The 20302-nt window shown below is 33.3% G+C and overlaps 1 pseudogene; it reads left to right on the top strand.

Annotated features, from left to right (window-relative positions):
- The first annotated feature begins 2434 nt into the window (after positions 1 to 2434).
- Positions 2435 to 5284, top strand: LOC137943642 (uncharacterized; annotated as a pseudogene).
- Positions 5285 to 20302: the final 15018 nt, after the last annotated feature.

Below are 20302 nucleotides of genomic sequence, written 5' to 3'. Positions count from 1 at the left end.
AAAGTTTTGATTTAAGAAAAAAGTGTACATCTAAAATGGAATGGAAATGCACAAATGTAGAGAGAGATAATTCCAAAAAGCCTCTATAAATTTTAAGGATGGCAAACTCTTTTAGTTTTATATATTAGGTTTTGAAATGATCAGGAAAAGGGGGGAGGCGGGGGAATTTTAACTGAGTGTTGACTCCCAATCCATAAGTCATTTCTTAAAAATCGTAGCCCGTTACACATGATGGACCGATAAATCACTTTAAAAATCATCTGTGATTGTTAGATCATATTTTTGTAAATGGGAAAAATAATGAATTGTTTGACTCAGGTAAATATCCCATTGCACGTTCACTTGAGAATTTAATGAGCATTTGTTGTTCACTTTAAAAGGTTTTGATCCATAGGGTCATTTGCATCTTTAATATGTTTCAAACATGCATATCCATATTTAAAACATGTTAGGATTAGTTATAAATCTCTTTCTTACCAAATTCCAAGGAATTAGGGTTGAACCAGAGGAATTTCCCAAACTTGGACAACAAAACTTTTGTGTTCGTTTGTGGTGTGTGAAAATTTTTTTTACTTACTTTTGTTATTGTTTTTAATTTTTTACATACATAAACTCTAAATTTTTCACTTTGTTGTGATCTATTTTGCCTTTATCTTCTTGTTTATGAGAGAATCAGAAAGTGAAAACTCGAATTTCAGATTTAAGAAAAAAGTGTACATCTAAAATGGAATGGAAATGCACAAATGTAGAGAGAGATAATTCCAAAAACTTTCTGTAACTTTTAGGGACTGCAAACGTTTTTTGTTTTTATATATTAGGTTTTGGGATGATCGGGAAAGGGGAGAGGCGGAGGATTTTAAACTGAGTGTTGACTCTCAATCAATAAGTCATTTCTTAAAAAAAAAATAGCCCGTTACACATGATTGACCGTTAAATCACTTTAAAAATCATCATAAATATCCCACCGCACGTTCACTTGAGAATTTAATCAGCATTTGTTGTTCGCTTTAAAAGGTTTGGATTCATAGGTCTTTTTGCATCTTTAACATGTTTCAAGCATGCATATTCATATTTCAAACATGTTAGGATCAGTTAGAAATATCTTTCTTATCAAATTCCAAGCCATTAAGGTTGAATTAGTGGAATTTCCCCAACTTTTACAACAAAACCTGTGTTCGTTTGTGTTTTGAGAATAAATTTTCTTTACTTACATTTGTTATTGTTTTTAATTTTTTTCATGCATAAACTCTAAAATTTTTATTTTGTTGTGATCTGTTTTGCCTTTATCTTCTTCTTTACGAGAGAATAGGAAAGTGAAAACTCAAAGTTTTGATTTAAGAAAATATCGTACATCTAAAATGGAATGGAAATGCACAAATGTAGAGAGAGATAATGTTATGCACGCAATAACATTATTATTTTAGTTTTTTTTAATTTACTTTATTTTAATTCAGTTTTAGGTCACATGGGTATTTTTTGAATATTTTATTCATAGGGATATTTTTGTAATATTTTATTAAACCCAAACAGGGTGAACACTATTTAAGGGTTAAGAGTAATGAGAAGGACAAGCATTGAGAATTAGGTTAAATCTAGCGTAAACAGGCTTGAGTTCACCTTCTTGATCTCGAGGTTAGGGTTTTCCTCAAAAACCCACGTATTCTCTCATCCTCCATTGATATTCGTCTTTCCCCATGTCTTCCTACTATCCCTACAGTAATGCATGGCAGACGTGTAACCCGTGGTAGATCCAAGATCCTTCCAACAAATCCTTGTGTCAAATCTGGAACCGTAACAATTGGTATCAGAGCCGGAACACAATGAGACGTGCACGGTGCGACGAAGTGGAATGAATACGTGATTATGCAACAAAGCAACTCGCTGCCACCGAGAAGGTCTTCTGGCCTCAGTCCTTTGAGTACCACAATGAATGGGAAAGAATATGTGAATGGGTGGTAGCTTCCATTGCACGTTGTGATAGAAAGCAACTCACTGCCGCAGTTGCTCGAGACGCTAGCTCGGACAAGCAGGAGAAGCAAGGAATCAGATACCTCTCTGCATCTCCGATGGCAGTGACATCTGCACTTGGGAATTCAGAAATTCTGAAAAAGGGAGAAATTCTGAAATCGTCGCCACCGGACGATTTGGGGGTGACCTCAAATCTGAACGAACAGAGAGGCTTGGTGTCACAAAAAATCAAGATTTTTGTGCACGGAAATCCAAACCCAAACGACGATGACGATTTGGGGAAATCGGAGGGGTATTCCCCAAACCCCTTATCACGGTCAACCAGAAGTCTTCCACAGGGGACACAAATCAAATTGCCTAGCCCCTAAGGGGTGCTTTCGCCGTCGGAGAAAGTTCAGCTGGCACCCAACCGCTACTCCTTTCCGCCGGGGTCCGTAAATCTAGCAGCTGGCATGGCATGGAGCACATGGGAGAAAGGCGACGGGAAAAAGAGGCACCAGAACCCCTCTCGAACCAGGCAATAGAAAATCCTCCAGCAGGGACACCTCAACGTCCTCCTGTGGGCCACCGGAGGAAGAGGAGGCTCGGTCGGAAACAACTATGGTGGGATTGGATTTCTGGCCGGGGTCGGCAATTTTTTTTAAGCAACTCTGTTTTTCTGTTTATGGGCACAATACCGGTGTGTATGTTAATTTGCCTGCTGGAATGAGTTGGAGAGATTTGAATGAGATTGATCTTAGGATCAAATAAGGTTTCACTAGTTGGAAACTCGAATTTTAGATCAAAATAAGTTTTTTAGGGCGTTGATGTGGCTCAGAGGGGCTGAGTAGCAGCAATGTTGCTCGAAAATTGCGGACGAAGGGTCTCTGTTTCGTGAAGTAGTGAAACAATGCCCAAGTTCTAGAATATCAGATTGGGGATATGCAATTCGAGCTGAATTTTTTTGGAGGATGCCGCGACCCATTGGAAAATGTTTTTGGAGACCTCTGAAATTTTTTTCGGGTGGCTTGGTTGTTTTGGGGATGATTTATTTGCTGCTCGGGCATTGTTAGTGGATATGTTTCATTTCAGTGGGAGTGTAGAATCTTTTCCATTGCTGAAATTTTTTTGTGAGGGGCTATATTTTGATGTTGATGAGCACAGTCACTGTGTGTGGGGTCGTTATTCAATTGACAAAGCCGCAGCAGCTGCTCTAACTGTTGTAGTGCTACATTTTTTGGGTCTCGCCAGGCGAGACTGAGATGGGAAATTCCGATGTTTTGGATGTGTTAATTTTGAGAATGCTGAAGTATGCAGTAGTGCTGTCTACAATGATAAGAATGCATGCTTGTTAAATGATTATGCTATTCGAGCTCACCCTACTGTTGGGTATGCGGAGAAAGACGAATCAGTGTTGCATGTTTCTACTATTAGAAGTGCCTTAGTTGAGACTGCAGAAATGAGGTGCAGCTCAACCAACTCTTTTCGGAATTTCCATGGACTTCAAGCAGCCACAAGTGTGCACTGTGAATCAGAGATGTCCTTCTTGGGAAAGGAGAGCAGTGCTGCACTTCAACATTCCATTGTTCTTATATTTCAACCTGCTGAGGCACAAGGAACAGGAGCTTGGAACATGCTCCACGAAGAGGTGTTGGACAATGTAGAGGCTATGTTGGGAATTCACTTGGGGTTTCACTATCCCACAGGGGTAGTGGCTAGACTTCTTGGCGGGCTGTGGACACTCCAAAATAAAGATTAGTGGAAAAGGAGGCTCTGCAGCTATTCCACAATCTTCAATTGACCCTGTTTTGGCAGCATCATCTTCTGTAATCAGCTTACAAAACTTTGCCTCAAGGGAGGCAGATCATCTAGATTCACAGATGGTTTCAATGTCCCACATCAAGGGAGGCAGTGCTTACACTTTCATTCCTGATTCAGTAACAGTTGACGGAACTTTCAGGGCATTTTGTAAAAAGAGCTTCTATGCATTAAAACAAAGAATTCAAGAGGTAATCACTGGGCAGGCAGCTGTGCACCGATGCAGGGCCGCGTTAGACTTCTTTGACAAAGAGCAGCCCATGATTCCTCAAACTGGGAATGATGAGAGGATTTATGAACATGTTCGCTGTGCCTCTATTAGTATTGTTGGTGTGAAGAATATTCCCATAGCTCAACCTATTATGGGTGGTGAGGTTTTTGCCTTCTATATGGCCCACATACCAGGAACCTTTATTCTTTTGGGTACAAGGGAGGAGACGATTGGATCTCCTCATCCTCCACATAGCCCTTTACTATGCTATTGATGAAGATGCTCTGCCGGTTGGGGCTACTATTCATGCTGCCTTTGCACATTCATATTTTCTGCACGAAGCTGCTACAAGGTCGGAAGTAGGTGTATATGCATATGCCACAATGCAAATCAAGACAGCCATGGAGATTACTCATTATCTTGGAGGACAAAATTATGTTTTTTGGGATGGAAGGGAAGGATATCAATCTCTCTTACACACAGATATGAAAAGGGAGTTGGATCATATGGCTATGGCAACTTTTCTTAAAGTTGCGGCTGATTGGAAGCAGAACATTGGATTTACTGGTACTCTTTTGATTGAAACTAAACCACAAGAACCCACTACGCACCAGTATGAGTGGGATGCTGCTACTCCAGCAAGCTTTCTCCTACAATATGGTCTTTCAGGGGAATTCAAATCCAACAGTGAGTGTAACCATGCTACCCTATCCAAACATAGTTGTTTCCATGAGCTTGAAACTGCAAGCATCAGTGGGTTGCTTGGCAACATTGATGCAAACACCGGCAACCCCCAGAATTGTTGGGACACTGTTCAAGTCCTCGTGGACATTGGAGAGGCCACTCTGATTATGCTATGTGTGATTAGAAATGGAGGGCTGGCACTTGGGGGATTCAACTTTGATGCAAAACTTCGGAGAGAGAGTACAAATCCAGAAGATTTATTCATTGCTCATATATCTGGGATGGATACCCTAGCTCGAGGGCTTCACAGTATTGCAAAACTTATTGATGAAGGTGAATTGGATGAGCTGCGTCAAAAGCGATATGCAAGCTTTGACTCAGAAAGTGGAGCCATGATTGAGGGTGGAAAAGCAGAATTTGAGAATCTCGAGCAAAAGGCCATGGAATGGGGAGAACCAATTGTTCCTTCACTGTCAGACGAGCTAATGTTTTTGTTTTCGCTTGACCTGACTGGTTATGGAGGATAAAAAAAAATTATTTCTCTTGGTGGATGCTCTAGTTTTATGCACACAATAACATTATTATTTTAGTTGTTTTCTTTAATTAACTTTATTTTATTTCAGTTTTAGGTCACAGGGGCATTTTTGAAATTATTTATTCATAGGGATATTTTTTTAATATTTTATTCATAGGGATATTTTTGTAATATTTTATTAAACCATAACAGGGTGAACCCTATTTAAGGGGTAAGAGTAATGAGAAGGTCAAACATTGAGAATTAGGTTAAATCTAGCGTAAACAGGCTTGAGATCACCTTCTTGATCTCGAGGTTAAGGTTTTCCTCAAAAACCCACGTATTCTCTCATCCTCCATTGATCTTTGTCTTCTCCACGTCTTCCTATAATCCCTATAGTAATGCATGGCAGACTGTAACCCGTGCCAGATCCAAGATCCTCCCAACGAATCCTTGTGTCAGAACCGGGACCGTAACAGATAATTCCAAAAAGTCTTTGTAACTTTTAGGGACTACAAACTCTTTTTGTTTTTATATATTAGGTTTTGCAATGATCGTAAAAAAAGGAGGCGATGTATTTTTAACCGAGTCTTGACACCCAATCCATAAGTCATTTCTTACGAAAATATATCCCATTATGCATGATTAACAAATAAATCACTTTACAAATCATCTGTGATTGTTAGGTCAGCTTTTTGTAAATGGGCAAAATAATGGCTTGTTTGACTCGGGTAAATATCCCATCGCACATTAACTAGAAAATTTAATAAGCATTTGTAGTTTGCTTTAAAAGCTATGGATCCATAGGGATTTTTCCACCTTTAACTTGTTTCAAGGATGCATATCCATATTTAAAACATATTAGGATCAGTTAGAAATATCTTTCTTACCAAATTCATAGCCATTAGTGTTGAACTAGTGGAATTTCCAAAACTTGGACAACAAAACTTTTGTGTTCGTTTGTGGTATGTGAATAAATTTTATTTACTTATATTTTTTATATGTTTTTAATTTTTTCCATACATAAATTCTAAAATTTTCATTTTTTTTATGATATATTTTGCCTTTATCATCTTGTTTACAAGAGAATCGGAAAGTGAAAACTCAAAGTATTGATTTAAGAAAAAAATGTACATCTAAAATGGAAAGGAAATGCACAAATGTAGAGAGAGATAATTCCAAAAAGTCTCTGTAACTTTTAAGGACTGAAAACTCTTTTAGTTTTTATATATTAGGTTTTGCAACTATTGGGAAAAGAGGGAGGCGGGGGATTTTTAACTGAGTGTTGACTCCCAATCCATAAATCATTACTTACAAAAACTTAGCCCGTTACCCATGATTGACCGATAAATCACTTTACAAATCATCTGTGATTGTTAAGTCAGCTTTTTGTAAATGGACCAAGTAATGGCTTTTTTGGCTCGGGTAAATATCCCACCGCACGTACACTTGAGAATTTAATGAGCATTTGTTGTTAAAAGGTTTGGATCCATAGGGCATTTCCATCTTTAACATATTTCAGGCATGCATATCCATATTTAAAACATGTTATGATTAGTTAGAAATATCTTTCTTATCAAATTCCAAGCCATTAGGGTTGAACTTGTAGAATTTCCCAAACTTGGACAAGAAAACTTTTGTGTTCGTTTGTGGTGTGTGAATAAATTTTCTTTTCTTATTTTTGTTACTGTTTTTATTTTTTCCATACGTAAACTCTAAAATTTTCATTTTGTTGTGATCTAGTTTGCATTTATCTACTTGTTTACGAGAGAATCGGAAAGTGAAGACTCTAAGTTTTGATTTAAGAAAAAGTGTACATCTAAAATGGAATGGAAATGCACAAATTTAGAGAGAGATAATTCCAAAAAGTCTCTGTAACTTATAGGGACTGCAAACCCTTTTAGTTTTTATATATTAGGTTTTACAATGTTCGGGAAAAGGGGGAGTCAGGGATTTTTAATAGAGTGTTGACTCCCAATCCATAAGTCATTTCTTAAAAAAACATAGCCCGTTACGCATGATTGACCAATAAATCACTTTACAAATCATCTGTGATTGTTAGGTCAGCATTTTGTAACTGGGCAAAATAATGACTTCTTTTACTTGGGTAAATATACCAACTCACGTGCACTTGAGAATTTAATGAGTATTAGTTATTAAAAGGTTTGGATCCATAGGGCATTTCCATCTTTAACATGTTTCAAACATGCATATCCATATTTAAAACATGTTAGGATAAGTTTGAAATATCTTTCTTATCAAATTCTAAGCCAATAGGGCTGAACAAGTGGACTTTCCAAAACTTGGACAACAAAACTTATGTGTTCGTTTGTGGTGTGTGAATAAATTTTCTTAACTTAAATTTTTTATTTTTTTAATTCTTTCTTTACATAAACACTAAAATTTTAATTTTGTTGTGAACTATTTGACCTTTATCTTCTTGTTTATGAGAAAATCCAAAAGTGAAAACTGAATGTTTTGATTTAAGAAATAATTGTACATATAAAATGGAATGGAAATGTAAAAATGTAGAGAGAGATAATTCCAAAAAGTCTCTGTGAATTTGGGGGACTGCAAAGTCTTTTAGCTTTTATATATTATGTTTTGCAATGATCGGAAAAAGGGGGAGGCAGGGGATTTTTAACTGAGTGTTGATTCCCAATCCATAAGTCATTTCTTAAAAAAATATAACCCGTTACACATGATTGACTAATAAATAACTTTACAAATCATTTGTGATTATTAGGTTAGCTTTATGTAAATTGGCAAAATAATGGCTTTCTTGACTCAGGTAAATTACCCACCGCACGTTCACTTGAGAATTTAATGAGCATTTTTTATTCGCTTTAAAAGGTTTGGATCCATAGGTCATTTGCATCTTTAACATGTTTCAAGCATGCATTTCCGTATTTAAAACTTGTTAAAATCAGTTAGAAACCTCTTTCTTATCAAATTCCAAGCCATTAGGGTTGAACTAGTGGAATTTCCCAAACTTGGACAACAAAACTTATGTGTTCATTTGTGGTGTGTGAATAAATTTTATTTACTAACATTTTTTATTGTTTTTAATTCTTTCTTTACATAAACACTAAAATTTTCATTTTGTTGTGATCTATTTTGCCTTTATCTTCTTGTTTATAAGAGAATCGGAAAGTGAAAACTCAATGTTTTGATTTAAGAAACAATTGTACATATAAAATGGAATGGAAATGCAAAAATGTAGAGAGAGATAATTCCAAAAAGTCTCTTTGACTTTGTGGGACTGCAAACTCTTTTAGTTTTTATATATTAGGTTTTGCAATGATCGGGAAAAGGGGGAGGCGGGGGATTTTTAATAGAGTGTTGACACCCAATCCATAAGTCGTTTCTTACAAAAATATAGCCCGTTACACATGATTGACTGATAAATCACTTTACAAATCATCTGTGATTGTTAGGTCAACTTTTTGTAAATAGGCAAAATAATGGCTTGTTTGACTTGGGTAAATATCTGACCGCACGTTCACTTGACAATTTAATGAGCATTTGTTGTTCGCTTTAAAAGTATTGGATCCATTGGGAATTTTCATCTTTAACATGTTTCAAGCATGCATATCCATATTTAAAACATGTTAGGATCAGTTAAAAATCTCTTTCTTATCAAATTCAGAGCCATTAGGGTTGAACTAGTGGAATTTCCCAAACTTGGACAACAAACCTTTTGTGTTCATTTGTGGGGCGTGAATAAATTTTCTTTACTTCCATTTGTTATTGTTTTTAATTTTTTACATACATAAACTCTAAAATTTTCATTTTTTTGTGATCTATTTCACCTTTATCTTCTTGTTTACGAGAGAATAGGAAAGTGAAAACACAAATTTTTGATTTAAGAAAAAAATGTACATCTAAAATGGAATGAAAATGCACAAATATTGAGAGCGATAATTCCAAAAAGTCTTTGTAACTTTTAGGGACAACAAACTCTTTTGGTTTTTATATATTAGGTTTGGCAATGATCGGGAAAAAGGGAAGGCGAGGGATTTTTAACTGAGTGTTGACTCGCAATCCATAAGTGATTTCTTACAAAAACATAGCCCGTTATGCATGATTTACCAAAAAATCACTTTACAAATCATCTGTGATTGTTAAGTCAACTTTTTGTAAATGGGCAAAATAATTGCTTGTTTGACTCAGGTAAATATCCTCCTCAAGTTCACCTGAGAATTTAATGAGAATTTTTTGTTCGTTTTAAATGGTTTGGATCCATAGGGCATTTACATGTTTAAGATGTTTCTAGCATGCATATCCATATTTAAAACATTTTATGATCAGTTAGAAATCTCTTTCTTATCAAATTCCAAGCCTTTAGGGTTGAACTAGTGGAATTTCCCAAACTTGGACAACTAAAATTTTGTGTTCGTTTGTGATGTGTGAATAAATTTTCTTTACTTACATTTTTTATTGTTTTTAATTCTTTCTTTACATAAACACTAAAATTTTCATTTTGTTGTGATCTATTTTGCCTTTATCTTCTTGTTTATAAGAGAATCGGAAAGTGAAAACTCAATGTTTTGATTTAAGAAAAAATTGTACATATAAAATGGAATGGAAATGCAAAAATGTAGAGAGAGATAATTCCAAAAAGTCTCTTTGACTTTGTGGGACTGCAAACTCTTTTAGTTTTTATATATTAGGTTTTGCAATGATCGGGAAAAGGGGGAGGCGGGGGATTTTTAATAGAGTGTTGACACCCAATCCATAAGTCGTTTCTTACAAAAATATAGCCCGTTACACATGATTGACTGATAAATCACTTTACAAATCATCTGTGATTGTTAGGTCAACTTTTTGTAAATAGGCAAAATAATGGCTTGTTTGACTTGGGTAAATATCTGACCGCACGTTCACTTGACAATTTAATGAGCATTTGTTGTTCGCTTTAAAAGTATTGGATCCATTGGGCATTTTCATCTTTAACATGTTTCAAGCATGCATATCCATATTTAAAACATGTTAGGATCAGTTAAAAATCTCTTTCTTATCAAATTCAGAGCCATTAGGGTTGAACTAGTGGAATTTCCCAAACTTGGACAACAAATCTTTTGTGTTCATTTGTGGGACGTGAATAAATTTTCTTTACTTCCATTTGTTATTGTTTTTAATTTTTTACATACATAAACTCTAAAATTTTCATTTTTTTGTGATCTATTTCACCTTTATCTTCTTGTTTACGAGAGAATAGGAAAGTGAAAACACAAATTTTTGATTTAAGAAAAAAATGTACATCTAAAATGGAATGAAAATGCACAAATATTGAGAGCGATAATTCCAAAAAGTCTTTGTAACTTTTAGGGACAACAAACTCTTTTGGTTTTTATATATTAGGTTTGGCAATGATCGGGAAAAAGGGAAGGCGAGGGATTTTTAACTGAGTGTTGACTCGCAATCCATAAGTGATTTCTTACAAAAACATAGCCCGTTATGCATGATTTACCAAAAAATCACTTTACAAATCATCTGTGATTGTTAAGTCAACTTTTTGTAAATGGGCAAAATAATTGCTTGTTTGACTCAGGTAAATATCCTCCTCAAGTTCACCTGAGAATTTAATGAGAATTTTTTGTTCGTTTTAAATGGTTTGGATCCATAGGGCATTTGCATGTTTAAGATGTTTCTAGCATGCATATCCATATTTAAAACATTTTATGATCAGTTAGAAATCTCTTTCTTATCAAATTCCAAGCCTTTAGGGTTGAACTAGTGGAATTTCCCAAACTTGGACAACTAAAATTTTGTGTTCGTTTGTGATGTGTGAATAAATTTTCTTTACTTACATTTGTTATTGTTTTTAATTTTTTCCATACATAAACTCTAAAATTTTCATTTTGTTGTGATCTATTTTGCCTTTATCTTCTTGTTTACGAGAGAACCGGAATGTGAAAACTCAAAGTTTTGATTTAAGAAAAAAATGTAAATCTAAAATAGAATGGAAATGCACAAATGTAGAGAGAGATAATTCCAATAGTCTCTGTAACTTTTAGAGACTACAAACTCTTTTAGTTTTTATATATTAGGTTTTGCAATGATCGAGAAAAGGGGGAGGTGGGGGATTTTTAATTGAGTTTTCACTCCCTATTCATAAGTCATTTCTTCTAAAAACATAGCCCATTACGTATGATTGATGGATAAATCACTTTACAAATTATCTGCGATTGTTAGGTCAGCTTTTTGTAAATGGGCAAAATAATGGCTTGTTTGACTTGGGTAAATATCCCACCTCACATTCACTTGAGAATTTAATGAGCATTTGTTGTTCGCTTTAAAAGGTTTTGATCCATAAGGCATTTGCATCTTTAACATGTTTCGAACATGCATATCCATATTTAAAACATGTTAGGAACAGTTAGAAATCTCTTTCTTTTCAAATTCCAAGTAAATAGGGTTGAACTAGTGGTATTTCCCAATCTTGGACAACAAACATTTTGTGTTCGTTAGTGGTGTGTGAATAAATATTCTATACTTAAATTAGTTATTGTTTTTAATTTTTTCCATTCCTAAACTCTAAAATTTTCACTTTCTTGTGGTCTATTTTGCCTTTATCTTTTTGTGTATGAGAGAATCGGAAAGTGAAAACTCAAAGTTTTGATTTAAGAAAAAAATGTACTTATATAATGGAATGAAAATGCAAAAATGTAGATAGAGATAATTCCAAAAACTCTATGTAACTTATAGGGACTGCAAATTCTTTGAGTTTTTATATATTTGGTTTTGCAATGATTGGGAAAAGGGGGAGGCAGGGGATTTTTAAGCTGAGTGTTGACACCCAATCCATAAGTTATTTCTTACGAAAAATATCTCCCGTTATGCATGATTGACTGATAAATCGCTTTACAAATCATCTGTGATTGTTAGGTCAGCTTTTTATAAATGGGCAAAATAATGGCTTGTTTGACTTGGGTAAATATCCCACCACACGTTTACTTGAAAATTTAATGAGCATTTGTTGTTCGCTTTAATAGGTTCGGATCCATAGGAATTTTTCCACCTTTAACATGTTTCAATTATGAATATCCATATTTAAAAGATGTTAGGATCAGTTAGAAATATTTTTCTTATCAAATTCATAGCCATTAGGGTTGAACTAATGAAATTTCCAAAATTTGGAGAACAAAACTTTTGTGTTCGTTTGTGGTGTGTGAATAAATTTTTTTTACTTACATTTGTTATTGTTTTTAATTTTTTCCATACATAAACTCTCAAATGTTCATTTTGTTGTGATCTATTTTGCCTTTATCATCTTGTTAACAAGAGAATCGGAAAGTGAAAACTCAAAGTATTGATTTAAGAAAAAAATGCACATAAAAAATTGAAATGAAATGCACAAATGTAGAGAGATAAGTCCAAAAAGTCCCTGTAATTTTTAGGGACTGAAAACTCTTTTGGTTTTTATATAATGGGTATTGAAATGGTCGGGAAAAGGGGGAGGCGGGGGATTTTTAACTGACTATTGACTCCCATTCCATAAGTCAATTCTTACCAAAATGTAGCCCATTATGCATGATTGACCGATAAATCACTTTACAATTCATTTGTGATTGTTACGTCAGCTTTTCGTAAATGGGCAAAATAATGGGTTGTGTGACTCGGGACAATATCTCACCGCACGTTCACTTGAGAATTTAATGAGCATTTGTTGTTCACTTTAAAAAATTTGGATCCATAGGGCATTTGCATCTTTAACATGTTCCAAGCATCCATATCTGTATTTAAAACAAATTAGGATCAGTTAGAAATCTCTTAGGGTTGAACTAGTGGAATTTCCCAAACTTGGGCTACAAAACTTACGTGTTCGTTTGTGGTGTGTGAATAAATTTTATTTACTACATTTTCCATTGTTTTTTATTTTTTCTATACATAAACACTTAAATTTTCATTTTGTTGTGATCTATTTCGCCTTTATCTTCTTGTTTATGAGAGAATAAGAAAGTGGATACTCAATGTTTTGATTTAAGAAAAAATTGCACATAAAAAATGGAATGGAATTGCACAAATGTAGAGAGAGATAATTCCAAAAAGTCCATGTGACTTTGAGGGACTGCAAACTCTTTTAGATTTTATATATTAGGTTTTGCAATGATCGGGAAAAAGGGGAGGCGGGGGATGTTTAATTGAGTGTTGACTATCAATCCATAACTCGTTTCTTACAAACTTATACCCCGTTACGCATGATTGATTGACAAATCACTTTACAAATCATTTGTGATTGTTAGGTCAGCTTTTTGTAAATGGGCAAAAGAAAGGCTTGTTTGACATGGCTAAATATCCTACCACATGTTCAATTAAGAATTTAATGAACATTTGTTTTTCGCTTTAAAAGGTTTGGATCCGTAGGGCATTTGCATCTTTAACATGTTTCAAGCATGCATATTTATATTTAAAACATGTTGGGATCAGTAAGAAATCCCTTTCTTAACAAATTCCAAGCCATTAGGGTTGAACAAGTGGAAGTTCCCAAACTTGGTACACAAAACTTTTGTGTTCATTTGTGGTGTGTGAATAAATTTTATTTATTTACATTTATTATTTTTCTAATTTTTTCCATACATAAACTATAAAATTTTCATTTTGTTGTGATCTATTTTTCATTTATCTTCTTGTTTACGAGAAAATGGGAAAGTGAAAATTCAAAGTTTTGATTTAAGAAAAAAGTGGACATTTAAAATGGAATGGAAATGCACAAATGTAGAGAGAGAGAATTCCAAAAGGTCTATGTAACTTTTAGGGACTACAAACTCTTTTAGTTTTTATATATTAAGTTTAACAATGATCAGGAAAAGGGGGAGGCAGGGAATTTTTAATTGTGTTAACTACCAATCCATAAGTCATTTCTTACAAAAACATAGCCCGTTATACTTTTTTCTTAAATCAAAACTTTGAGTTTTCGCTCACCCTACATACCGTAAAAAAAAATGCAAATGGATCACAACAAAATGAAAATTTTAGAGTTTATGTATGGAAAATTTTTTAAAAAATAACAAATGTAAGAAAAAAATATTTATTCACACACCACAAATGTACACAAAAGTGTTGTTATCCAAATTTTGGAAATTCCACTTGTTCAACCCTAATAGCTTGGAATTTTATAAGAAAGAGATTTCTTCTACACATGTTTTAAAAATGGATATGCATGCTTGAAACATGTTAAAGATGCAAATGACCTATGGATCCATACATTTTAAAGAGAATAACAAACACTCATTAAATTCTCAACTGAACGTGCTGTGGGATATTTACCCGAGTAAACAAGCCATTATTTTGCCCATTTAGAAAAAGCTGACCTAACAATCATCGATGATTTTAAAGTGATTTATCTCGCATAACAGGCTATTTTTTGTAAGAAATTACTTATGACTTGGGAGTCAACACTCTGTTAAAAATCCCCGCCTCCCCCATTTCCCAGACGATTGCAAAACCTAATATATAAAAACTAAAGAGATTTTTTAATCCCTAAAAATTACAGACACTCTTTGGAATTATCTCTCTCTACATTTCTGCTTTATGCATTTCCATTTTAGATGTATAATTTTTTCTTAAATCAAAATTTTGAGTTTTCGCTCTCCCTTCATCCCGTAAACTAAAAAGGCAAAAGGATCACTACAAAATGAAAATTTTAGAGTTTATGAATGGAAAAAATTTAAAACAATAGAAAATGTAAGTAAAGAAAATTTATTCACACACCACAAATGAACACAAAAGTTTTGCTATCCAAGTTTGGGAAATTCCACTCGTTCAACCCTAATAGCTTGGAATTTTACAAGAAGTGACTTCTTCTACACAAGTTTTAAAAATGGAAATGCATGCTTCAAACATGTTAATGATGCAAATGACCTATGGATCCAAACCTTTTAAAGAGAATAACAAACGCTCATTAAATTCTCAAGTGAACGTGCGGTGGGATATTTTCCCGACTTAGACATGCCATTATTTGGCTCATTTACAAAAAGCTGACCTAACAATCATAGATGATTGTAAAGTGATTTATCACAATTAACGGGCTATATTTTTTCAAGAAATGACTTATGGATTGGGAGTCAACACTCTGTTAAAAGCCCCCGCCTCCCCTTTTTCCATGACGATTGCAAAACCTAATATATAAAAACTAAAAAGATTTTACAAGCCCTAAAAGTTACAGACACTCTTTGGAATTATCACTCTCTACATTTTTGCATTGCTAATTTCCATTTTAGATGTATACTTTGTTCTTAAATCAAAACTTTGAGTTTTGAGTCTTCCTTCATCCCATAAACAAAAATGGGAAACTGATCATAGCAAAATGAAAATTTAAGAGTTTATGTATGAAAAAAATTTAAAACAATAAAAAATGTAAGTAATGAAAATTTATTCACAAGCCATTATTTTGCCCATTTACAAAAAGCTGACCTAACAATCATAGATGATTGTAAAGTGATTTATCACGCGTAATGGGACTATATTTTGGTAAGAAATGACTTATGGATTGGGAGTCAACACTCAGTTAAAAATCCACTGCCTCCCCCTTTTCCTTGACGATTGCAAAACATAATAAATAAAAACAAAAAAGAGTTTTTAATTCCTAAAAGTTACAGATACTCTTTGGAATTATCTCTTGCTACATTTATGCATTGTGCATTTCCATTTTAGATGTATACTTTTTTTCATAAATCAAAACTTGTAGTTTTCGCTCTCCCTTCATCCAGTAAACAAAAAAGGCAAATAGATGACAACGAAATGAAAATTTTTGAGTTTATGTATGGAAAAATTTAAAACAGTAACAAATGTATGTAAAGAAAATTTATTCACTCATCAAATATGAACACAAAATTTTTGTTATGCAAGTTTTTGAAATTCCACTTGTTCAACCCTAATAGCTTGGAATTTTATAAGAAAAGACTTTTTCTACACATGTTTTAAAAATGGATATGCAAGCTTCAAACAGGTTACTGATGCAAACGACCTATGGATCCAAACCTTTTAAACAGAATAAAAAATGCTCATTAAATTCTCAAATGAACGTGCGTTGGGATATTTGCCCGAATAAGAAAAGCCATTATTTTACCCATTTAGAAAAAGCTGACCTAACAATCATAGATGATTGTAAAATTATTTATCACGCGTAACGAGCTATATTTTTATAAGCAATGACTTATGGATTGGGAATCAACACGTAGTTAAAAATCCCCTGCCTCCCACTTTTCCCCGACGATTACTTAACCTAATATATAAAAACTAAAAGGAGTTTAAAATCCCTAAAAGTTACAGACAATCTTTGGAATTATCTCTCTCTACATTTGTGCATTGTCCATTTCCATTTTAGATGTATACTTTTTTATTAAATCAAAACTTTGGGTTTTCGCTCTACCTCCTTCCGTAATCAAAAAAGGCAAATGGATCACAACGAAATAAAAATTTTAGAGTTTATGTAAGGAAAAAATTTAAAACAAAAACAAATGTTAGTAAATAAAATTTATTTACACAGCACAAATGAACACAAAAGTTTTATTAACCAAGTTTTGGAAATTCAACTAGTTCAACCCTAGTAGCTTGGAATTTTACAAGAAGTGACCTTCTTCTATACATGTTTTAAAAATGGATATGCATGTTTGAAACATGTTAAAGTTGCAAATGACCTATGGATACAAACCTTTTAAAGAGAGTAACAAACATTCATTAAATTCTCAAGTGAATGTGCGATGGGATATTTACTTGAGTAAAACAAGCCAATATTTTGCCCAGTTACAAAAAGATGACCTAACAATTATAGATGATTCTAAAGTGATTTATCACGCGTAACGGGCTATATTTTTGTAAGAAATGACTTATGGATTGGGAGTCAACGCACTCTTAAAAATCTCCCGCCACCACCTTTCCCTGACGTTTGCAAAAGCAAATATATAAAATTTAAAATGAGTTTTCAATCCCAAAAAATTACAGACACTCTTTGGAATTTCTCTCTCTTCATTTGTGCAATGTGCATTTCCATTTCAGATGTATACTCTGAAATCAAAACTTTGATTTTTTGCTCTCCCTTCATCCCGAAAACAAAAAAGGCAAATGGATCAGAACAAAATGAAAATTTTAGAGTTTAAAACAATGGAAAAAATTTAAAACAATAACAAATGTAAGTAAAGGAAATTTATTCACTCACCACAAATGAACATAAAAGTTTAGTTATCCAAGTTTTGGAAATTCAACTAGTTCAACCCTAATAGCTTGGAATTTTAAAAGAAAGAGATTTCTTCAACAAATGTTTTAAAAAGCCATTATTTTGCCCATTTACAAAAAGCTGACCAAACAATAATATATGACTGTAAAGTGATTTATCACGCGTAACCAGCAATATTTTAGTAAGAAACGACTCATGGATTGGGAGTCAACACGAAGTTAAAAATCCCCCGCCTCCCCCTTTTCCCCGACGATTGAAAAACCTAATATATAAAAACTAAAAAGAGTTTACAATCCCCAAAAATTACTGACAATCTTTGGAATTATCTCTCTCTACATTTGTGCATTGTGCTTTTCCATTTAAGATGTATACTTTTTTCTTAAATCAAAATTGTGTTTTTGCTCTCCCTTTATCCCTTAAACAAAAAAGGCAAATAGATCACAACAAAATGAAATTTTTAGAGTCTATGTTTGGAAAAAATTTAAAATAAAAAAAAATGTAAGTAAAGAAAATTTATTGACACACCACAAGTGAACACAAATGTTTTTTTATCCAAGTTTGGGAAATTCCACTAGTTCAACCTTAATAGCTTGGAATTTAATAAGAAAGAGATTTCTTCCGCACATATTTTAAAAATGGATATGCATGCTTGAAACATGTTAAAGATGCAAATGACCTATGGATCTAAAACTTTTAAAGAGAAAAACAAACACTCATTACATTCTCAACTGAACGTGAGGTGGGAGATTTACCCGAGTCAAACAAGCCATTATTTTGCCCATTAACAAAAAGTTAACCTAACAATCATAGATTTTTGTAAGGTGATTTATCATGTGTAACGAGCTATATTTTTGTAAGAAATGACTTATGGGTTGGGAGTCAACACTCAGTTAAAAATCCCCCGCCTCCCCCTTTTCCCTGACGATTGCAAAACCTAATATATAAAAACTAAAAGGAGTTTACAATCCCTAAAAATTACAGACAGTCTTTGGAATTATCCCTCTCTACATTTTTACATTGTGCATTTCAATTTTAGATGTATACTTTTTTTATTAAATAAAAACTTGTAGTTTTTGCTCACCCTTCATCCCGTAAACAACAAAGGCAAATAGTCACAACAAAATGAAAATTTTAGAGTTTATGTAAGGAAAAAATTTAAAACCATAACAAATTTAAGTAAATAAAATTTACTAACCCACCACAAATGAACACAATAGTTTTGTTATCCAAGTTTATGAAATTCCACTAGTTCAACCGTAATAGCTTGGAATTTTATAAGAAAGAGATTTCTTCTACACATGTTTTAAAAATTGATATGCATGCTTCAAACATGTTAATGATGCAAATAACCTATGGATCCAAACCTTTTAAAGAGAATAACAAACGCTCAATAAATTCTCAAGTGAACATGCGGTGGGTTATTTACCCGAGTCAAACAAGCCATTATTTGGCCCATTTACAAAAAGCTGACCTCACAATCATAGATCATTGTAAAGTGATTTATCACGTGTAACCGCTTATATTTTTGTAAGAAATGACTTATGGATTAAGAGTCAAAAATAAGTTAAAAATCCCCCGCCTCCACCTTTTCCCTGATGATTGCAAAACCTAATATCAAAAAAGTTTAAACAATTCCTTAAAATTACAAACACTCTTTGGAATTATATATCTCAACATTTGAAGATTGTGCATTTGTATTTTAGATTTATACTTTTTTATTAAATCAAAACTTTCAGTTTTTGCACTCCTTTCATCCCGTAAACAAAAAAGGCAAATAGATAAAAAAAATGAAAATTTTTTAGTATATGTATGAAAAAAATTTAAAACAATAAAAAATGTAAGTAAAGAAAATTGATTCACACACCACAAATGAACACAAAAGTTTTGTTATCCAAGTTTAGGAAATTCCACTAGTTCAACTCTAATAGCTTAGAATTTTATAAGAAAGTGATTTCTTCTACACATGTTTTAAAAATGGATATGAATGCTAGAAACATGTTAAAGATGCAAATGACCTATGGATCCAAACCTTTGAAACATAATAACAAACGCTCATTAAATTCTCAAGTGATCGTACGGTGGAATATTTACCCTAGTAAAATAAGTCATTATTTTACCCATTTACAAAAAGTTGAACAAACAATCATCGATGATTGTAAAGTGATTTATTATGCGTAACGGGCTATATTTTTGTAAGAAATGACTTATGGATTGGTAGTCAAAACTCAGCTAAAAATCCCCCGCCTCCCCATTTTCCCAAACAATTGCAAAACCTAATATATAAAAACTAAAGAGTGTTTTCAATCCCTAAAAATTACAGACACTCTTTGGAATTATCTCTCTCTACATTTGTGTTTTGTGCATTTCCATTTTATATGTATACTTTTTTCTTAAATCAAAACTTTGAGTTTTTGTTATCCCTTCATCCCGTAAACTAAAAAGGCAAATGGATCAAAACAAAATGAAAATTTTAGAGTTCATGTATGGAAAAAATTTAAAACAATAAAAAATGTAAGAAAATAAAATTTATTCACACACCACAAATTGACACAAAAGCTTTGTTATCCAAGTTTGGGAAATTCCACGAGTTCAACCCTAATATCTTGGAATTTTACAAGAAGAGACTTCTTCTACACATGTTTCAAAAATGGATATGCATGCTTCAAATAATTTAAAGATGCAATTGACCTATGGATCCAAACCTTTTAAAAAGAATAACAAATGCTAATTAAATTTTCTAGTGAACGTGCGGTGGGATATTTACCCGAGTCAAACAAGCCATTATTTTGCCCATTTACAAAAAGCAGACCTAACAATCATAGATGATTGTAAAGTGATTTATCACGAGTAACATGCTATATTTTTGTGAGAAATGACATATGGATTGGGAGTCAACACTTACTTAAAAATCCCCCACCTCCCTCATTTCCCCGATGAATGCAAAACC

The sequence above is a fragment of the Aristolochia californica genome, unplaced genomic scaffold, assembly GCF_029961685.1.
Source record: "Aristolochia californica isolate CCGP_79_NKW_82.1479 unplaced genomic scaffold, dmAriCali1.0.hap1 SCAF_11, whole genome shotgun sequence".
Taxonomy (NCBI): Eukaryota; Viridiplantae; Streptophyta; class Magnoliopsida; order Piperales; family Aristolochiaceae; genus Aristolochia; species Aristolochia californica.
The sequence above is the reverse complement of the archived record's forward strand: the minus strand, read 5'-3'. Positions and strand labels throughout refer to the sequence as shown.